A 19,303-nucleotide genomic window follows, 5' to 3' on the forward strand; every position below is an offset into this window, starting at 1 on the left:
CATCCTCTGTCGTCCCCTTCTCCTCCTGCCCCCGATCCCTCCCAGCATCAGAGTCTTTTCCAATGAGTCAACTCTTCACATGAAGTGGCCAAAGTACTGGAGTTTCAGTTTAGCATCATTCCCTCCAAAGAAATCCCAGGGCTGATCTCCTTCAGAATTGACTGGTTGGATCTCCTTGCAGTCCAAGGGACTCTCAAGAGTCTTCTCCAACACCACAGTTCAAAAGCATCAATTCTTCGGTGCTCAGCCTTCTTCACAGACCAACTCTCATATCCATACATGACCACAGGAAAAAACATAGCCTTGACTAGACAAACCTCTTTCGGCAAAGTATCAACGTTATGTACTGTCAATAAGATTTGTCATTATTGATGCTGACTTTAATGGCCTGACTAGGGGGCATTTGTCAGGACTATGCACTCTAAAGTTTTCTACCCACTTGTCTGTAGTCTTTGTAAGGAAGTAATTATTTGAAACTCACATTTAAGGAGTGAAGAGGGTGCTCCAGCTAATTGCGGATGGAGTATCTATACAAATTATTTGGAATTATTCAGCACAGAAGGTTTTCATATTCTCCCCTAATTATTTATTTATATCACCATAAGCTCATGAATTTTTTTTTTATATATTGGGATATAATCCGGTATTACTTCATTCTCAATCCATTAGCGAGACTATGCCTCTGACTGTGAACTTCGCAAGGGTGTTTCTCAGCTTTTTTTCTCCCTCCTTTTATGGAAGAGGATAACTGAATTGGCCTGGAGCTGGGTATTTCCTTTCTACCACTTGGAAGGACAGAACTGACCTGAGTCAGTCACTTCCCTTCCCTAGGTCAGTTAGGCTCTGATAATACTCCACTAAATTAGCCTCTGATAAACTAGTTTTTCCTTAGGGTAGGCTTTGTGAGAGTGCCCTGGCATATTTCAAAATGTTTCCCCTTCCACTCTTCCTGCTGGAAGCCGAAAGGGGTTTTTCCTCCATTATTTACTGTGAAAACCTGGTTGAGCTCCTAGACATACATCACACAAAGTTGTGTTGGCTCTCCAGTGACTGGATTCTCCCTGGAGTTTTTAACTCTAAAGCTGTCTACACTGAGCTTCCGGTAATGTGTCAATTATAGCTCAAGTTTTCCTACTCCAGCATTGGTCCCCCTGGAGATTTCCACTCTGGAGGCTCCTCAGGTAAACCATGACTCTCTGTATTCATCTGTCTCCTCTTGTCGGAGGCACACACCTCTTAGGAATCTAAGAAGCCGCTGCTGCTGCTGCTGCTAAGTGGCTTCAGTCGTGTCTGACTCTGTGCGACCCCATAGATGGCAGCCCACCAGGCTCCCCCGTCCCTGGGATTCTCCAGGCAAGAACACTGGAGTGGGTTGCCATTTCCTTCTCCAAAGCAGGAAAGTGAAAAGTGAAAGCGAAGTCGCCCAGTCATGTCCGACTCTTCGAGATCCCATGGACTACAGCCTACCAGGCTCCTCCGTCCATGGAATTTTCTAGGCAAGAGTACTGGAGTGAGTTGCCATTGCCTTCTATATTTCAGTCTGCTGAGCTTTCTACTTGCTGTTAAGATGAAGTGGTGTATTTCAGGTTCCTTACATGTGGAACTGGAAACTGGTAATATCCTTCACTTTGAAGTGTAATTCTAGGTTGAATTTGAAATTCTAGGTTGATCATATTTTTTTTCAATATATTTTGAACATTTCACTCAATGTGTTTCTTGCTTGCATGTTTTCCAATACAAAGTTGTCTGTAATTCTTTTCCTCATTCCTATATAGGTAAGATCCCTACTACCCCCTTACTACTGCCTTGGCTTCTTTCAGGATTTTCAACTTTTTTTTGGTCTTCCTCAATTTGAGTATGATATGTCCAGGGGTAGGTTTTTGATATTTATCCTGAGCTTCCTTGACCTATGGTCTAGTGTTTGTCATAACTTTTAAAAATGTTTCACTCATTATTAGATCAGATAATTATTTTGTATTTTTTCTTTCTTTTTCTCCACAGATCCTGTGGAGTAGGAAATGGCAACTCACTCCAGTATTCTCACCTGGAAAATTCCATGGACAGAGGAATCTGTTGGGTTGCAGTCCATGGGGTCACAAAGAGTTCGACACAACTTAGCAACTGAACAACATATAAGTAATCAGTCATGGAAAAGACTGATGCTGAAGCTGAAGCTCCAATACTTTGGTCACCTGATGCTAAGAGCCAACTCATTCAAAAAGATTCTGATGCTGGGGAAGATCAAAGGCCAAAGGAGAAGGGAGTGGCAAAGGATGAAATGGTTAGCTACCATTACCAACTCAATAGACATGAGTTTGAGCAAACTCCAGGAGATGGTGAAGGACAGGGAAGCCTGGCATGCTGCAGTTCATGGGGTTACAAAGTGAACATGACTTAGCAACTGAACAAAAACAACAGCAATGTAAATAACTATTATTATTGGCCTTTAACCTTTTCGCAGAATTGAAATTTTCCAAAATAAAAATGGATGAATGGTGGGAGAATTAGCCTTGAGGCTAAGATGTCCTATTCTGGTCTTTAAGCACCACAGCTTCCTTTAATTGGTCCACAGTGAGCCCATTCGCCTCTGGATCAAGCCCTTCACCACAGGAGAGTCTGAATCCCCAGCCTCTTGCTGATCACCAGCTATTCTGATTGCACAGGTGGTGATATGGATTCTTTGTGGAATAGATCTGTCCATCATTATCATGTAAATAAAACATTTACTCCAATGTGTATGTTTTCTCAGCTATCATGGAAGAACTGGAAGTATTAGTCTCTCAGTCATGTCCAACTCTTTGCAACCCCATGGACTGTAGCCCACCAATCTCCTCTGTCCATGGGATTCTCCAGGCAAGAATACTGAAGTGGATTGCCATGCCCTCCTCCAGGGTATCTTCCCAACCTAGGGATCAAACCTAGGTCCGCTGCATTGCAGGCAGATTCTTTGCCATCTGAGACACCAGGGAAGCCCTTTCTCAGCTATACTGTGGTATAATTGGTATACAACGTGTATTTGAACTATATAACGTGCTAAGTTCTGACATTTGCATATGCCTGCAAAGCAGTCAACACAGTTAATATAGCAAATATCCATTTCCATCCAGATTTTTCTTGTGCCTCTTTCTAATTCCTCATTCTGTCCTTTCCCTACTGGCTCATCCCCCAGGCAGCAGGTCATTTGCTTTCTGTCTTGGCGATTAGTTTCCACTTTAGTAGAATTTTATATAAATTAAATCATACACTATACTTTTTGTTGTTGAGCTTCTTTTACTTGGCATCATTAGATGAAATTCATCCATATTGTTAGATGTATCAGTAGCTCATTATTTCTATTTCTAATAAGAGTGCAATATGTGTGTGTGTGTGTGTGTATATATATATATATAATTTGACAATCTAGAAGGACTTTTGGTTGATTTTAGTTTGAGACTAATAAAATAATAAAAAGCTATTATGAACATCCAAGAAAATTCTTTTTATGAAAATAAGCTTTCATTTCTTTTTGATAAATGCTCAGTGAAATAACTGAGCTTGAGATAAGTGTATGTTTCACCTTGTAAGAAACTGCAAAACTATTTGTGAAAGTGGCATATTTTACATACCAATCAGCAGTTTATGAGAATTCCAATTTATTCAAATGTTTGCAACACTTGATATAGTCAGCTGTTTTAAATATTCTAATATGTATGAGTCAATATTTGTGATTTAATTTTTCATTTCCCTAATGACTAATAATGCTGAGAATTGTGTCCATGTACTAGTTTGCCATCTGTGTATATTTTTTTGAAGAAGTACTGTTCAGATTGATTGCCAAATTTTTCAGTGGGTTGTTTGTGGTTTTATTATTAAATTTTGAAAGTTCTTTATATATTCTGAATACAAGTCCTTTATCAGATATGTGATTTGCAAACATTTGCTATAGTCTAGTTTCATCATTCTCTTAAAGTATTAATTTTTTAAATACAAATTTCTGGTTAGAATTTTTTTAATTTTATAACTAAAAGCTCTATAATATCAATTTAATGATAAACAATATATTATAAAGAAAAATAAAAAATGGTTTCTCTACTGTGATTTACATTATTCATCAATTATGCTAATGGTTCTAGTATCTAAAGATCCCAAATCCAACTACATGTTAATTCTTCTTCTAAAATAAACATATGAAATATAATCTTCATGGAATGCTCTTTGAAACATGAAATATAAATATTTATTGAGTGAGCTTTCTGGGAGAGATGCTGCCAGTTCCTAGTGTGCTTCCTTGAATGACTCAAAGTGTCTCATTTGCAACCCAACACCAGTGTCAACAAAATATTGAAATTAAATCTAGGAAAAGATATTTTCCACTGTTTACATTCAAGCACACTATCTAGATGACTTTTTGATAGAGAGAAAATTAATGTTATAATTTATTATTAATTATTAATAATTCCTAGATGGTTAGTAATTATCCATCTTCAGGGAGATATAAAAAAGTAACAGAATACATGTATCTGATTTAAACTTATATTTATTTATTTATCAACAGTTAAAAGGCTATTGAGGAATCAACAATATGTTTAAGAATCATGTTGGTTTTTCTTTCTCATTTTGGGAATAATGGGCTTTCATAAACTCACAAGATGTAATCATTGTGCTTTCTCTCACTAAATATTTTACACCAATGCCTACTATGTGTCAAGAGATAGTTCATCTCTATAAAGCTCTGTTTCTAAAATGGTAAAAATTGAATAGAGTTAGTTCAGATTCTGCCTTTTTTGCTGAATGCACTGATGTTGAATAGTGGTGCTACAAGTATTTAAAATGTTATTTCCTGGCCTTTTGAAATAAAAACAATGACATTTAGAATGCAGCCAGATAGCATTAATCTGGCTTCTCTGCCTGCAAGTTATATTGGCAATTTATCTCAAGCAGGGTTTCATAGTTAAGTTGACATCACCCAAAATGTCAGTCTAGAGAGAAAACCAATGACCCTGTTCTTATAGGATAAAAACCTAAACAGTATCAGCAGCTGCATTTCAAATTACAACATGCTGTACCCTAAAGGACTCTCAAAATGGAATCCAAAGCAGGATCCATGCATCTAAGGGCTTTAGCTTATTTCCAAGTTTCATCTAAATATAGCATTATCACTAATTTAATATATTTTTTGACAAATAGCTATTGAATATCTACTATATTCCAGAAATTGTTTTAGTTAATTAACAGTAAAATATCACTGTTTACATGGAGCATAGAATCTATTAAGAGTGGTAAGTACTGAAATAAATGAGTAAATTCTTAGAAGTAAGAACAATAGGGAAGAGAAAAAAACAGGAAAGAGAGTTGCAGAATGGTGGGGTGAGAGATGGTTTAAAATTTTCAGTAGAGAGTCAGGGAAGACCTGATTAAGAAAATGACATTTTGTTTTGTTTACAAAAACACTTGTATAACACTATCTTCTAGGCTATGTGCTTTTCAAATATTAACTCATTTAATCCTCATGACAACTCTGTGAAGCAGATGCTGTTATTAACTCCATGGTATAAAAAACAAAAGGGAAGGATAGGAAGGTTAAGTCGTCCACAATCCACAAAACTGGGAAGTGACAGAGCAGTGACAGCACAGGTAACCTGGTTCTGGGATCCATGCTCTTTGCCTTTACATCACTCTGCCCTTTTCTTTGAAGAAACACGTGACGCAGGTAAGGAGGGCAAGCCATGCAGGTAATTGGAGGACATGTGTTTTAACATCCGTGAGAGACAAAGACCTAAACTGTTCGTAAAACAGTGTGGGGTCCAGTGTGGCTTGTGTAGAATATGGATTCAGTGCAGTTCAGTTGCTCAGTTGCGTTCAGCTCCTTGCGACCCCATCGACTGCAGCATGCCAGGCCTCCCGATTCATCACCAACTCCCAGAATTTACTCCAACTCATGTTCATTGAGTCAGTGATGCCATCCAACCGTCTCATCCTCTGTCATCCCCTTCTTCTCCTGCCTTCAATCTTTCCCACCATCAGGGTCTTTTCCAATGAGTCAGTTCTTCGCATCAGGTGGCCAAATTGTTGGAGTTTCAGCTTCAGTATCAGTCCTCCCAGTGAATATTCAGGACTGATTTCCTTTAGGATGGACTGGTTGGATCTCCTAAATTAAAGATTTACTGAGCATGGCCCTGCCCATCAGAACAAGACCCAGTTTCCCCTTCAGTCAGTCTCTCCCATCAGGAAGCTTCCATAAGCCTCTTATCCTTCTACATCAGAAGGCAGACAGACTGAAAACCACAATCACAGAAAACTAATCAATCTGATCACATGGACCACAGCTTTGTCTAACTCAATGATGAGCCATGCCATGTAGGGCCACCCAAGACAAACGGGTCATGGTGGAGAGTTCTGACAAAACGTGGTCCACTGGAGAAGGAAATGGCAAATCACTTCAGTATTCTTGCCTCGAGAACCGCGTGAACAGTTTGAAAAGGCAAAAAGGTATGACACTGAAAGATGAACTCTCCAGGTCGGTAGGTGCCCAATATGCTACTGGAGATCAGTGGAGAGATAACTCCAAAAAGAATGAAGAGACAGAACCAAAGCAAAAACAACACCCAGTTGTGGGTGTGACTGGTGATAGAAGAATATGGACTAAGAGTAACAGGAATGAGGCTTGAGAGATGTGAGGCGCTGGATCATGTAAACAAATTATTTTACTCTGAGGGAGAGAGAGAACAAGGAGAAAGGACATGTTGAGTCTGTTTCAATTACTGTGGCTACTCTATCAAGAATAGACCATAGACTGTAGCAAAACAGGACCACTAGTAAGGAATCTAGTTTGAGGATTTGCAGTAATGGTGATGAGAGGTTATGATCCCTTGCAGGAGGTAAAAGTGCTGGAGATAGTGTAATAACCGTATTCCGATATTTTTTTAGTCTGACCAATAGAATTCCTTGGTGGTAAGGTAAGGGATGTAAAAATAGACAGAAATCCAGGATGACATCAAGGATATTGGCCTGAACAACCAGAAGGATAAAGTTGCCATTAATTGAGAAGGTAGGGCTGTAGTAGATTAGACTACGGATGGAAACAGCTTAGAACATGTTAAGTGTGATGACTATTTGACGTTTAAGGGGAGGTTTGATTTGGCAATTGGATTTATGAGTCTGGAGTTCAGAGAACAGATCCACACTGGAGATAAAATTTGGGATGATCCATGTGCAGTTTGTATCTAAAGGCATGAAGCCAGATGAAGTAACCAAACTGTGGAAGGAGAAAAGAAAGGGGTCCAGGACTAAGCTAGAACAACAGTTGAGTATTTTTCCACTGGTTCAATATTAAATATAATATGTTACAAATGAAAAGGTAGGAAAAACAATGAGAGAGCAGAAGCTAAACTGTGTTTATAATACTTTGATATTAGAACATCTATAGAATGCTGATATATATGTGTATATAATATAACACAGAAGACTTTTCAAGTTTAAAATGCATTTGAACTTCACCTCAGTGCAAGTTTGAATTTTCTCAGAACTCTAGATTCTCAAAATTAATAACACAGCAACACTCCATATCATGCAACTTCTGTAAATGTTCCTCCTTGAAGATTTCTTGGACTCATTTTGATTGACAAGAGCTGGCTGATATTGATACAAGTAAATTATAAATGGGCCAATAAGATGCTTGTTATATTTATCATTAAGAGGAAGGGAAGGAGGGAGAGAGAAAGGGAGAGGCAGGAGGAAGAAAAAGAAAAAGAAGGAAGCACAGCAAAATAGATAAATGAAAGTAGCCAAATTTGCCAAGTGTGTATTCAAAACTTGAGTGGCAAGTTTTACAAGTAGAAAGTGAATTCCCTAATCATCCACCCCTCAGTCATGTGAGTAGTAATCATAGTAAAAACACACTTTCAGAGCTTCTGATACTGAGAAATAGCTAACTATCTTTGGTATTTAATTGGTCTGTCAAATTAAGCTTTTGTTAGAGTTGATCTTGCAAAGGAATTTGGCCTCTGAAGCCCATGAAAAGCAGATGGATTCTGGGAAGGAATTAAGTGTCTGCTGGTAGGGGGGAGATGGGTTGTTTCATTAATAAAATGTGAACAGCAGGAGGATGTTAATGAATAGACACCCGAGAACATGCATAACAAATTTATTTCATGGGAAAAAAAAAAACTTAAATATGTTAACAAGCAGAGGTATTCTACAAAGCAAAATGCCAAAACAGTAGAGAAACTCAATACTTAGAACTATAAGGTTTTAAAAAAAAAAAAATCAGTTTCTGCTACTTTCAATATAGCATTCCAATTTTTCCAACTTGCGGTCTAAAGACAAATGGAAAATGTAACTAATATTAATTAATATCACATATTCCATTTTAGAATATTGATCCCAACATTTAGGAATTTGTCATACTCATTATTTATTTTATTTAGATAACATACTTTTTTTTTCTCAATTGATAGAAAAGAAAGTTAAAGTGTTAGTTACTCAGTCATGTCCAACTCTTTGCAACCCTATGGACTGTGGCCCGCTAGGCTCCTCTGTCCATGGAATTCTACAGGCAAGAATACTGGAGTGGGTAGCCATTCCCTTCTCCAGGGTATCTTCCTGACCCAGGAATTGAACCCAGGTCTCCTGCATTGCAAGCAGATTCTTTACCATTTGAACCATCATATTGACCCAACATTTAGGAATTTCTGATACTGGTTATTCACTTTATTTAAATAACATACTTTTTTCTAAATTTATTGGATGACTGCTGCTGCTGCTAAGTCGCTTCAGTCGTGTCCAACTCTGTGCGACCCCATAGACAGCAGCCCATCAGGCTTCCCCGTCCCTGGGATTCTCCAGGCAAGAACACTGGAGTGGGTTGCCATTTCCTTCTCCAATGCATGAAAGTGAAAAGGGAAAGTGAAGTCGCTCAGTCATCTCCAACTCTTCGCGACCCCATGGACTGCAGCCCACCAGGCTCCTCTGTCCATGGGATTTTCTAGGCAAGAGTACTGGAGTGGGGTGCCACTGCCTTATCCTAGTGGATGACAGATCTTAACAAAAATGTAAAATAATTGTGTTTCTGTCACAAAAGTAACTCATATATATTTGTAAAAAGTTAAAAGTACAGATAAATCAAAAAAGGATATTAAAGATCTATCATAATCCCACCATCCAGACATTATCACTGTTAACTCATTCTCCTCTCAGACATTTTCTATTGAATAAATACTGACTTACATACATCACCTAGAATTAATTTATGGAGAGTGCTTCAAATATCTGGACACAATAAAATATGGCAAGATAGGAGTAACAGTCAAAGCAGTGATACAGAGGAAGCAGTTCTGTTTGTTTGCATTCAATTGAAGGCATGTCAAGGCAGCAAGGATACTGCAGAAGTAACTCTTCTGGCATTGCCTCAACATTTAACTTTACAATTTTACATTTCAGCTAGTGAGGTAAAGGCATTTTCTGCCTATTCTGCAGTCTGCTGGGGTCTCCAGCTGGAAGGCTGCTCTGCTTCTCCCTGTACGATAATCAGCCATGCAGAGCCACTCCTGTAATGTATGGTGTGCTCCCATATGTGGCCATCCAGCTCGTGATTGCCATGCATCCCCTGACATCCTAATGTAGGAAGTAGGATCTTCCCTGGATGAGTGACATTCAATTATCCAAGAAAGAAATTCTTAAAGGACCACATGATACAAAGATAAATCACCTTGGCTGACAGCTTCATTACAAAACTGACACAGGGAGAAGAGAAGTAGCCCACTAGGCTAAAGGTATCTTCTCAGCCACTCCCCAAGCATCTGTGATGTCTGCAGAAAGGAGAGCCTTAGCCAGATGAGTTGGGCAAGGCGGAGGAGTCGCGTCATGAGAGGATTAGATTTTCCCCACAATATCAAGGACTGAGTTTCTGACGTCAACTATTTGATAAATCACCCCTGAGAAGCTCCTGACAAATGGCTGTAATACTGTGTATTATGATACAGTCTCCGACTGGGTAATCCAAAGCTATTTCCTCTTCCTAGCACCCCAGCTCGCTACTAATAATCTAAGAGATCTCAGCTTCTCAGTCGCTTTTTATACTTTACCAGGGACAATAGATGTCCATCTTATTCTTAATGTTATCTCTATCAGCAAGCACAATGCTTAGCACTTGGCAAACAATGTATAAATATCGGTGAATGGATGAATATACAAACAAAAGTGTAAGTGGTGGAATGCCTTACCAGCTGAACACAGATTGCTGGCCCATGCCTTTGCCCACGAGGCAAGAGGACAGCCCAGTTCACCACACTGACAGCATAGGAAGAAGTCAGATCTTTGCCTTTCACTTTGCATCCTCCACCAGCCCAACAACTTGCATGCCATTCCCTGGCATTAGTAAGAAATAGGACTAAGTAGTAAGAAACATGACTAAGTAAGGCCTTTGCTTTTGTCAGAAGGAATACTAACATTATGAAAACCCTGCAATTAATATGAGACAATTTAGGTAATGCAAGTGAAACACTAAGCACCGTGTGTGCTTAGTCGCTCAGTCGGGTTAGACTCTTTGTGACCCCATGGACTGTAGCCCACCAGGCTTCTCTGTCCATGGGGATTCTCCAGGCAGGAATACTGGAGTGGGTTGCCATGCCCTCCTCCAGGGGATCTTCCCACCCCAGGGATAGAACCCAGGTCTCCCACATTGCAGGCGGATTCTTCACTGTCTGAACCACCGTGTCTGAAAAATAATACGATTTCTGTAAACAGTCACTATTTGGCTGTTGGCCACTAATGCTAGAGGCTCATGGCTGCAATGATGAGCCTTTCCCAGCATCTGAAAGAAAAATACCCTTTGACCGGTGGTAGAAAACACAGAGCATGCTAGAAGTCCTTGCTCCACACTTATCCTATGAGCTACACATCTGCCCCAGAAGGACAAGGCAAAGAGGAAAACTCCCTCTAGAAGTCTACCTGCTAGTTGTGTAACTACAATTAAGTCATAGACTTACAATTAAAAGGTGTTTTAGTGATATGACTGAAGCGACTTAGCAGCAGCAGCCGCAGTGATAATAAGTCTAGCCTCCTACTGCATATTTGAATTTCGCCTATAAAATCCTCAGCGAAGGATACTCAGCTCTCATAGCCACTGGTGAGAAGCCTGTTCCCAAATATATTCAGCAAAGAGGTCCTCAGGGAAGAAAAATGCAAAGTTGTATTTATTCTGTCCTGTGTTTTTTTTTTTAATACAATAAATTCAACAATATGAAATTCTACACTGCATGTCATGCATTGACTGCCATGGAGGGTTTCTTTTAAATTTCTGAAATAATCTTATTCTCATTTTGATTCCAGTAATAGGAGATGTAATGAAAATGTCAAAAGAGGTTACTAAACGATTTAGCCACATTTTCAATTCCTGTGTTGCATTTTTAATAGTTACATTAAAAAGTGAATACTTTAGGGACTTTCACTCATTCTCAGGGAAAATGAGGTGTTCTGGAGATATAGCTTTGATATAAGTAAAGGCTTTAACGAGACAGCTACTTAATTATGCATTAATATAAATGCTGAATAGGAGGTGTTTCATAATGAAGGGAGCCCCTATTACAGATTATACCTTGCTCTTCCTATTAATGCTTTGTTCCTATTACTGATTGTAGAGTTCACCAAGGTTGGACAGACCAGAAATGTCTAATTAAATGAGCTGGTTTCTTGGGAGATGGGAGGGGAAAAGGAAATTGATGCCTGTATGGGAAAAACAGTTAGTCATTGAGATAAAATGATTAGAGGTTTATAATGAAGGATTATATTGCTTTATGACTTGACGTGTCAAAAACACCATAGTTAACACACAAACATTACCACCTGGTGGAATTAGAAGAGGTTAGAAAATGATCATGGCAGGGTACAAGTTAGTCCAGTTCAAACAGTCAAAATTCCCTGAGCCCTCAAAGGAACTTAGTCAGGAATGCAAGCTGATTTTTTTGTAAAGTGGGAAGCCTAAAACAGATTTCACGTGTGACAACTTTATGCCTTGCACTTTAGAATGTGATAGTGCAAGTTATATTTTTTTTCTTTCTTCCTGCCACCATCCTATTTGTAAAGATAAAATTAAATTAAATGTCTAAGTAGCTTTGAAAGCAAAACATAACAGAAGGATGGAATCTGAAGTGTGTATGATGCAGGTAAAAACTTGGGATGTTTCTATTTGTAGCTCAATCAGGTACTTCAAGAATTATATCTGAAATGGAAATCAAAAGTTATTAAAAACAAGGCAGGATCAGTCTCTTCAGTTGTGTCCAACTCTTTGTGACTCTTGTAGCCTGCCAGACTCCTCTGTCCATGGGATTCTCTAGGCAGGAATACTGGAGTGGATTGTCATTTCCTTCTCCAGGGGATCTTCCTCACCCCAGGACTGAAGACTGCGTCTCCTGTGTCCCTTGCATTGCAGGTGGATTCTTTACCGCTGAACCACTAGGGAGCCCATTAAAGATAGTAGGACTTTCTTTTCTTCCCAAAGTTCTGAGGTCTTTGAAAAGATCAAGTACCTGTAAAAGTGCCAGCCTTTTAAGAAACACAGCAAGCTAAAGTGAGAATCTTTCAAGAGAATTAAGTGATAGTGAAGGGATAAACTTCCTGAATGCACAGAATTATACAAAAAAGATTCTAATGATCTGGATAAACATGATGGTGTGGTAAATCACCTAGAGCCAGACATCCTGGAGTGTTAAGTCAGCTGGCTCTTAGGAAGCATCGCTAAGAGCAAAGCTAGTGGAGACAATGGAATTCCAGCTGACCTATTTCCTAAAAGATGATGCTGTTAAAGTGCTGCACTCAATATGCCAGCAAATTTGGAAAACTCAGCAGTGACCACAAGACTGGAAAAGGTCCGTTTTCATTCCAATCCCAAAGAAGGGCAAGGCCAAAGAATGTTCAAACTACTTTACAATTGCACTTATTTCACATGCTAACAAGGTCATTCTTGAAATCCTTCAAGCTAGGCTTCAACAGTATGTGAACCAAGAACTTCAAGATGTTCAAGCTGGATTTAGAAAAGGCAGAGGAACCAGAGATTGAATTGCCAAAATTCACTGGATCATAGAAAAGGCAAGGGGATTCCAGGCAAAGATCTGCTTCATTGCCTATGCTAAAGGCTTTGACTGTGTGGATCACAAAAAACTGCAGAAAATTCTTAAAGATATGGGAATACCAGATCACTTTACTTGTCTCCTGAGAAACTTGTATTCAGGTCAAGAAGCAACAGTTAGAACTGGACATGGAACAACAGACTGGCTCCAAATAGGAAAAGGAGTACGTCAAGGCTGTATATTGTCACTGTGCTTATTTAACTTATATGCAGAGTACATTGTGCAAAATAACAGGCTGGATGAAGCACAAGCTGGAATCAAGATTGCCGGGAGAAATATCAATAACCTCAGATATGCAGATGACACCACCTTTACGGCAGAAAGCAAAGAGGAACTAAAGAGCCTCTTGATGAAAATAAAAGAGGAGAGTGAAAAAGCTGGCTTAAAAATCAACATTCAAAAAACTAAGATCATGGCATCTGGTCCCATCACTTCATGGCAAATAGATGGACAAACAATGGAAACAATGACAGGCTTTGTTTTGGGGGGCTCCAAAATCACTGCAGATGGTGACTGCAGCCATGAAATTAAAAGACGCTTACTCCTTGGAAGGAAAGTTATGATCAACCTAGACAGCATATTAAAAATCAGAGACATTACTTTGCCAACAAACGTCCGTATAGTGAAAGCTATGGTTTTTCCAGTAGTCACCTAAGGATGTGAGAGTTGGACTGAGCACTGAAGAATTGATGTTTTTGAACTGTGGTATTGCAGAAGACTCTTGAGAGTCCCTGGGATGGCAAGGAGATCAAACCAGTCAATCATAATGAAATCAAGCCTGACTATACATTGGAAGGAATGATGCTGAAGCTAAAGCTCCAATACTTTGGCCAGCTAATGTGAAGAGCCGACTATTAGAAGAGCCCCTGATGCTTGGAAAGATTGAAGACAGGAGGAAAAGGGGACAACAGAGGATGTGATGGTTGGATGGCATCACTGACTCAATGGACATGAATTTGAGCAAACTCTGGGAGATGGTGAAGGACAAGGAAGCTGGGGTGTTGCAGTTCATGGGATTGCAGAGTCAGACATGACTGAGCGACTGAACAAGAGCTCATTGAGAGCTGTTTCCTTTTGCTTAGTTGTCAAGGGCTCAAAATGCTAAAGTAATAACTGTAGAATTGTCATAATTATATTCTATTTATTTCTAAGATTATTTACTAAGAAAACTATGTTCAGTTTATTTTATTTTATGACATGAATCTATCAATAGTCCTTGGGAATGATTTTACATATAGATATAACCTTATAGGTCAAATGGGATATGGTGTGAATATGTTTGATAAGGAAAAGCAAGCCTTTTATATGGGTTGGAGAGGATCATTATATGTATCATTAGCCAAAGGTGGTGAGCAACTCATTTTAGAATAATACAGTGATGATTCTTTTTAGGCTAAAGTGTAAAGTTGATTCCATCTGTTCTTGATATTTGCCTTCATATTCACTTTTATGCCCACATAATTCCATGTACCTCTGGTCTGGGTTGCCCTCATTATTACTGCATTTGATGGATGTTTATGATGACTCTGTTTGCTTGTCATCGTGTTTCCTAGGGGATGTGTAGCATGGTGACATTTCTGACTTGTAGGAAGGAACTGAACACGAGCATCTCAGGGCCATTCTGTCCTTCTTTAAGAGCAGCATCATCCCTGGACAGGCAGATGCCTTCTGCTGTGTGCCTGCTTTCACTTGGAGAGCAGACCTTGGTCAGGCCAGGCTAACTTGTAAGATGCAGGTCTTAAAGACATTTTTTTTTTTCCACTAGACTCCTTCTATCAGACATCAAAAATAATATAGGGTGGTTACCCTTATTGCTGTTTATGTAGTGTTTGCCTCCTTGCAGACAAACTTTTTCTCAGATGAACTACCCCAAAGTTTAGACTGAGCATGCGGGTTACGGATAATGGTTGGGAACCTATTTGCCCTTAGGGTCCAATCATGTTCCCCATTACAGCACTTCAGGAAATACAACTGGCTTTAAGAGATACACTCTTCTGTTTATCCATTAGTTCTTAACCATAGGGGATAAGATAAGAGAGACAGTGTTTAATTAAAAACCAACTTTAAAAACTAACATTGTCAAGCATGTTATCTTGTCCATCTTTTAGCTGATACAAGTTAAGAGACACATCTCTTAACATCTGAATGATACCCTGGGTTAGTTTGAAATTCCATAGTGGTGTTGATAGTCTTTATTATTAGTTAATGTAAGAAATTTCATCTGTAGACCTTCACATATGCATATTCTTATTTTTACAACCTTATAAGGTAGCAATTATTGTCCCTATAGAAAAGCAGGATCAAATAACAGTAACTAAGTGACCATTAGCTGAACCAGATTCTTAACGAAAATCCTTATTTCAGAATTCATTCTCTTGAATGTTGCTATTGTGAAAGATATAAACTGTGTACACAAATAATCATTTAATCTAGAAACCTATGTCTATCACTGAGAGAAATGCAAATGCCAACCTGACTTGTGAGTCAGAGATGTCTGAAATAACCTTAATTATACTCGTAGTTTTTTCCTTCAGAGCATTATAACTGTTTTTAATCAAATGTTTCTATGGCTATTTAACATCCATTTTCCCAAATGAATTGTACATTCTGTATGAATGAGAATCAATTCTATTTTCTCCACCATTATACCCTTAGCACTCAGCTCACTTCTTGGCTCACATTAAATAACCAAGGTTTGTTGAATAAACTAGATATTCAGCCCTATTCAACCTGGTGACTTCACTCCTTTTCAATAAGAAAGATAGTATGAATGGACCAATCAATTTTCTTTCTCCAGAATCTATTTTGGGTCTGTGGGGAGTTAGTTCAGGTCAGTTCAGTCCCTCAGTCATGTCTAACTCTGCCACCCTATGGGCTGCAGCACGCCTGGCTTCCCTGTCCATCACTAACTCCCAGAACTTGTTCAAACTCATGTCCATGGAGTCAGTGATGCCATCCAACCATCTCATGCCCTGTCATCCCCTTCTCCTCATGCCTTCAATCTATTATGAGTCAGTTCTTTGCATCAGGTGGCCAAAATATTGGAGTTTCAGCGTCAGCATCAGTCCTTTCAATGAATATTTGGGACTGATCTCCTTCAGAATGGACTGGTTGGATCCCCTTGCAGTCCAAGGGATTCCCAAGAGTCTTCTCCAACACTACACTTCAAAAGCATCAATTCTTCGGCGCTCAGCTTTCTTTATAGTCCAACTTTCACATCCATACCAGAGAACGTGATGGTACCCCACTCCAGTACTCTTGCCTGGAGAATCCTGTGGACATAGGAGACTGGTGGGCTGCAGTCCATGGGGTCGCAAAGAGTCAGACACGACTGAGCGACTTCACTTTCACTTTTCACTTTCATGCATTGGAGAAGGAAATGGCAACCCACTCCAGTGTTCTTGCCTGGAGAATCCCAGGGACGGGGAAGCAGCAGCAGCAGCAGCACATCCATACATGACTACTGGAAAAACCATAGCTTTGACTAGTTGGATCTTTGGTGGCAAAATAATGTGCCACTTAATTGTACATTGAGAATTGCAGTTGAGAATTCCAGCAAAAAAGACAAAGGAGAAGAAACAGAAGTTTTCACAAAAGAAGTTTCAGAATTCACTTGAATGCACTCCTCTCTTTTCTTTGTCATTGAGTCCTTCACCCCACCTTCCCTAGAACCTTTGTGCACCACCTGCTGGCTATATCCAGATTGCTGTATATTTTCAGAATATAACCACATGACCAGGTGTTGGAGACTTTTACCACACCATTCTCAGCTGTCAAAATGCAGTCTTTATTTGAGGTGCAACTTTTCTGTGAACTCATCAGCCCTTCTTCCCAGTCAAAGATAATTCTTTCCTATTAAACATCCTTAAATTTATTTTATAGTATTTATCACAGACTTCCTAGCATTAGAGTTTGCTTTATACAACTCTCTTTCTAACAAAATTCAGAGCTCCTTTGTACCAAGAGTTATGTACCCTCAGTTCCTGGCACTGTATCTTGGGCAAGGAACATAGTCAATTAATGCTTATTAAACTGAACTCTGTATCTTTATTTACAGCATGAGATAATGACTAGCTTGTAAATAGTGGGATGCTTCATCATGCCAGAATCATTAAGTTCTGTCAGTAGTTGAAATGACAACTTGTTCAGTCATCAACTTGTTGTTTTGTCAGATGTTTTTTAAAATGCGTCTTATAGCAGTATTTATGGAAAAGAAATAACAATGCAGATTGCTCCAAGAATAGGTTACCATGATGGGTGCAGATCGATAACCATTAATACAATTGTAATAATCTTCTATGTTTTTTATTAGGAATAGAATTTTAAATCACCTGAATTTTGATAAAAGAAGTAATTTACATCTTGTAAGCCTCAGAATAGATTTAACTTTTACTATTTTAACAAACATCTCTCCAAAAAATTCGTTATCTTTGCACTCAGTTTTATTGATGTAGTTGACATACAATACTGCATGCACTGGAGAAGGAAATGGCAACCCACTCCAGTGCCCTTGCCTGGAGAATCCCAGGGATGGCGGAGCCTGGTGGCTGCCGTCTATGGGGTCGCACAGAGTCGGACACGACTGAAGCGACTTAGCAGCAGCAGCAGCACTGCTTGAACTAAGTCCATGGGGTTGCAAAGAATCGGACATGACTGAGTGACTTTCACTTTCACTGCATAAGTTTAAGGTGTACAGCATAGTGATTTGACTTACATAATACAGTGATCATTACAATAAACCTAGTGAAAGTCCATCATCTCATATAGATTGAAAAGAAAAGGGCAAAAATACTCCCTTATTTTGAAAATTCTTAGGATATACTGTTTTAGCAATTTTCAAATGTAGCACACAACAGTGCTAATTATATTTATCATGCTGTACATTAAACTTCTGGTATTTATTTATCTTATAACTGCATGTTTGTACATTTTGATGCCTTCATCCAATTCCCCTTCCACCAAACCCCCTCCTCTGAAAGCCACAAATCTGATCTCATTTTCTATGAGTTTGTTTGTTGGTCTGTTTGGTTTGAAGTATAGTTGACCTACAAAACTATGGTAATTCCTGGTGCACAATATGATTCAGTATTTCCATACATTCTGAAATGATCACCACAATAAATACTATGTCGCCAAAGATATTACATCATTATTGACTATATTTCCCACACTATACATTTTCTATTCATGATTCACTTTTCTTACACAACTAAAAGTGTATACCTCTAAATCTCCCTCACCTATTTCTCTCATCCCCCTAAGCACCTTCCCTCAGGCAACCACCTGTTTGTTCTCTGTCTCTATGACTCTGTTCCTGTTTTGTTATGTTTGAGGGTTTTTGTTTGTTTGTCTTTTAGATTCCACATATAAGTGAAATCATATGTTATTTATCTTTCTCTAACTTATTTCACTTAACATAATACCCTCTAGGCCGATTCATATTATCACAAACTTTAAGATTTCATTCCTTTATATTGCTACTGTTCCAGAAAAACATCTACTTTTGCTTTATTGACTACGCCAAAGCCTTTGCCTGTGTGGATCACAACAAACTGTGGAAAATTCTTTAAGAGATAGGAATACCAGACCACATGACCTGCCTCCTGAGAAATCTGCATACAGGTCGAGAAATAACAGTTAGAACTGGATATGGAACAACAGACTGGTTCCAGATCAGAAAAGTAATGCATCAAGGCTGTATATTATCACCCTGCGTACATCATGTGAAATGCTGGGCTGGATGAAGCACAAGCTGGAATCAGGATTACCAGGAGAAATACCAATAACTTCAGATATGCAGATGACACCACCCTTATGGCAGAAAGCAAAGAAGAACTAAAGAGCCTCTTGAGGAAAGTGAAAGAAGAGAGTGAAAAAGTTGACTTAAAACTCAGCATTCAGAAAACTAAGATCATGGCATCCAGTCCCATCACTTCATAGCAAATAGATGAGAAAACAGTGAAAACACTGAGAGACTTTAAGTTTTTTTGGCTTCAAAATCACTGCAGATGGTGAGTATAGCCATGAAATTAAAAGAGGCTTGATCCTTAGAAGAAAAGCTGACCAACATAGACAACATATTAAAAAGCAGAGACATTACTTTGCCAACAAATGTCCATCTACTCAAAGCTATTGTTTTTGCAGTAGTCATGTATGGATGTGAGAATTGGACTATAAAGAAAGCTGAGCACTTAAGAATT

The sequence above is a fragment of the Bison bison genome, unplaced genomic scaffold, assembly GCF_000754665.1.
Source record: "Bison bison bison isolate TAMUID 2011002044 unplaced genomic scaffold, Bison_UMD1.0 scf7180017864263, whole genome shotgun sequence".
In the NCBI taxonomy this organism is placed as follows: Eukaryota; Metazoa; Chordata; class Mammalia; order Artiodactyla; family Bovidae; genus Bison; species Bison bison.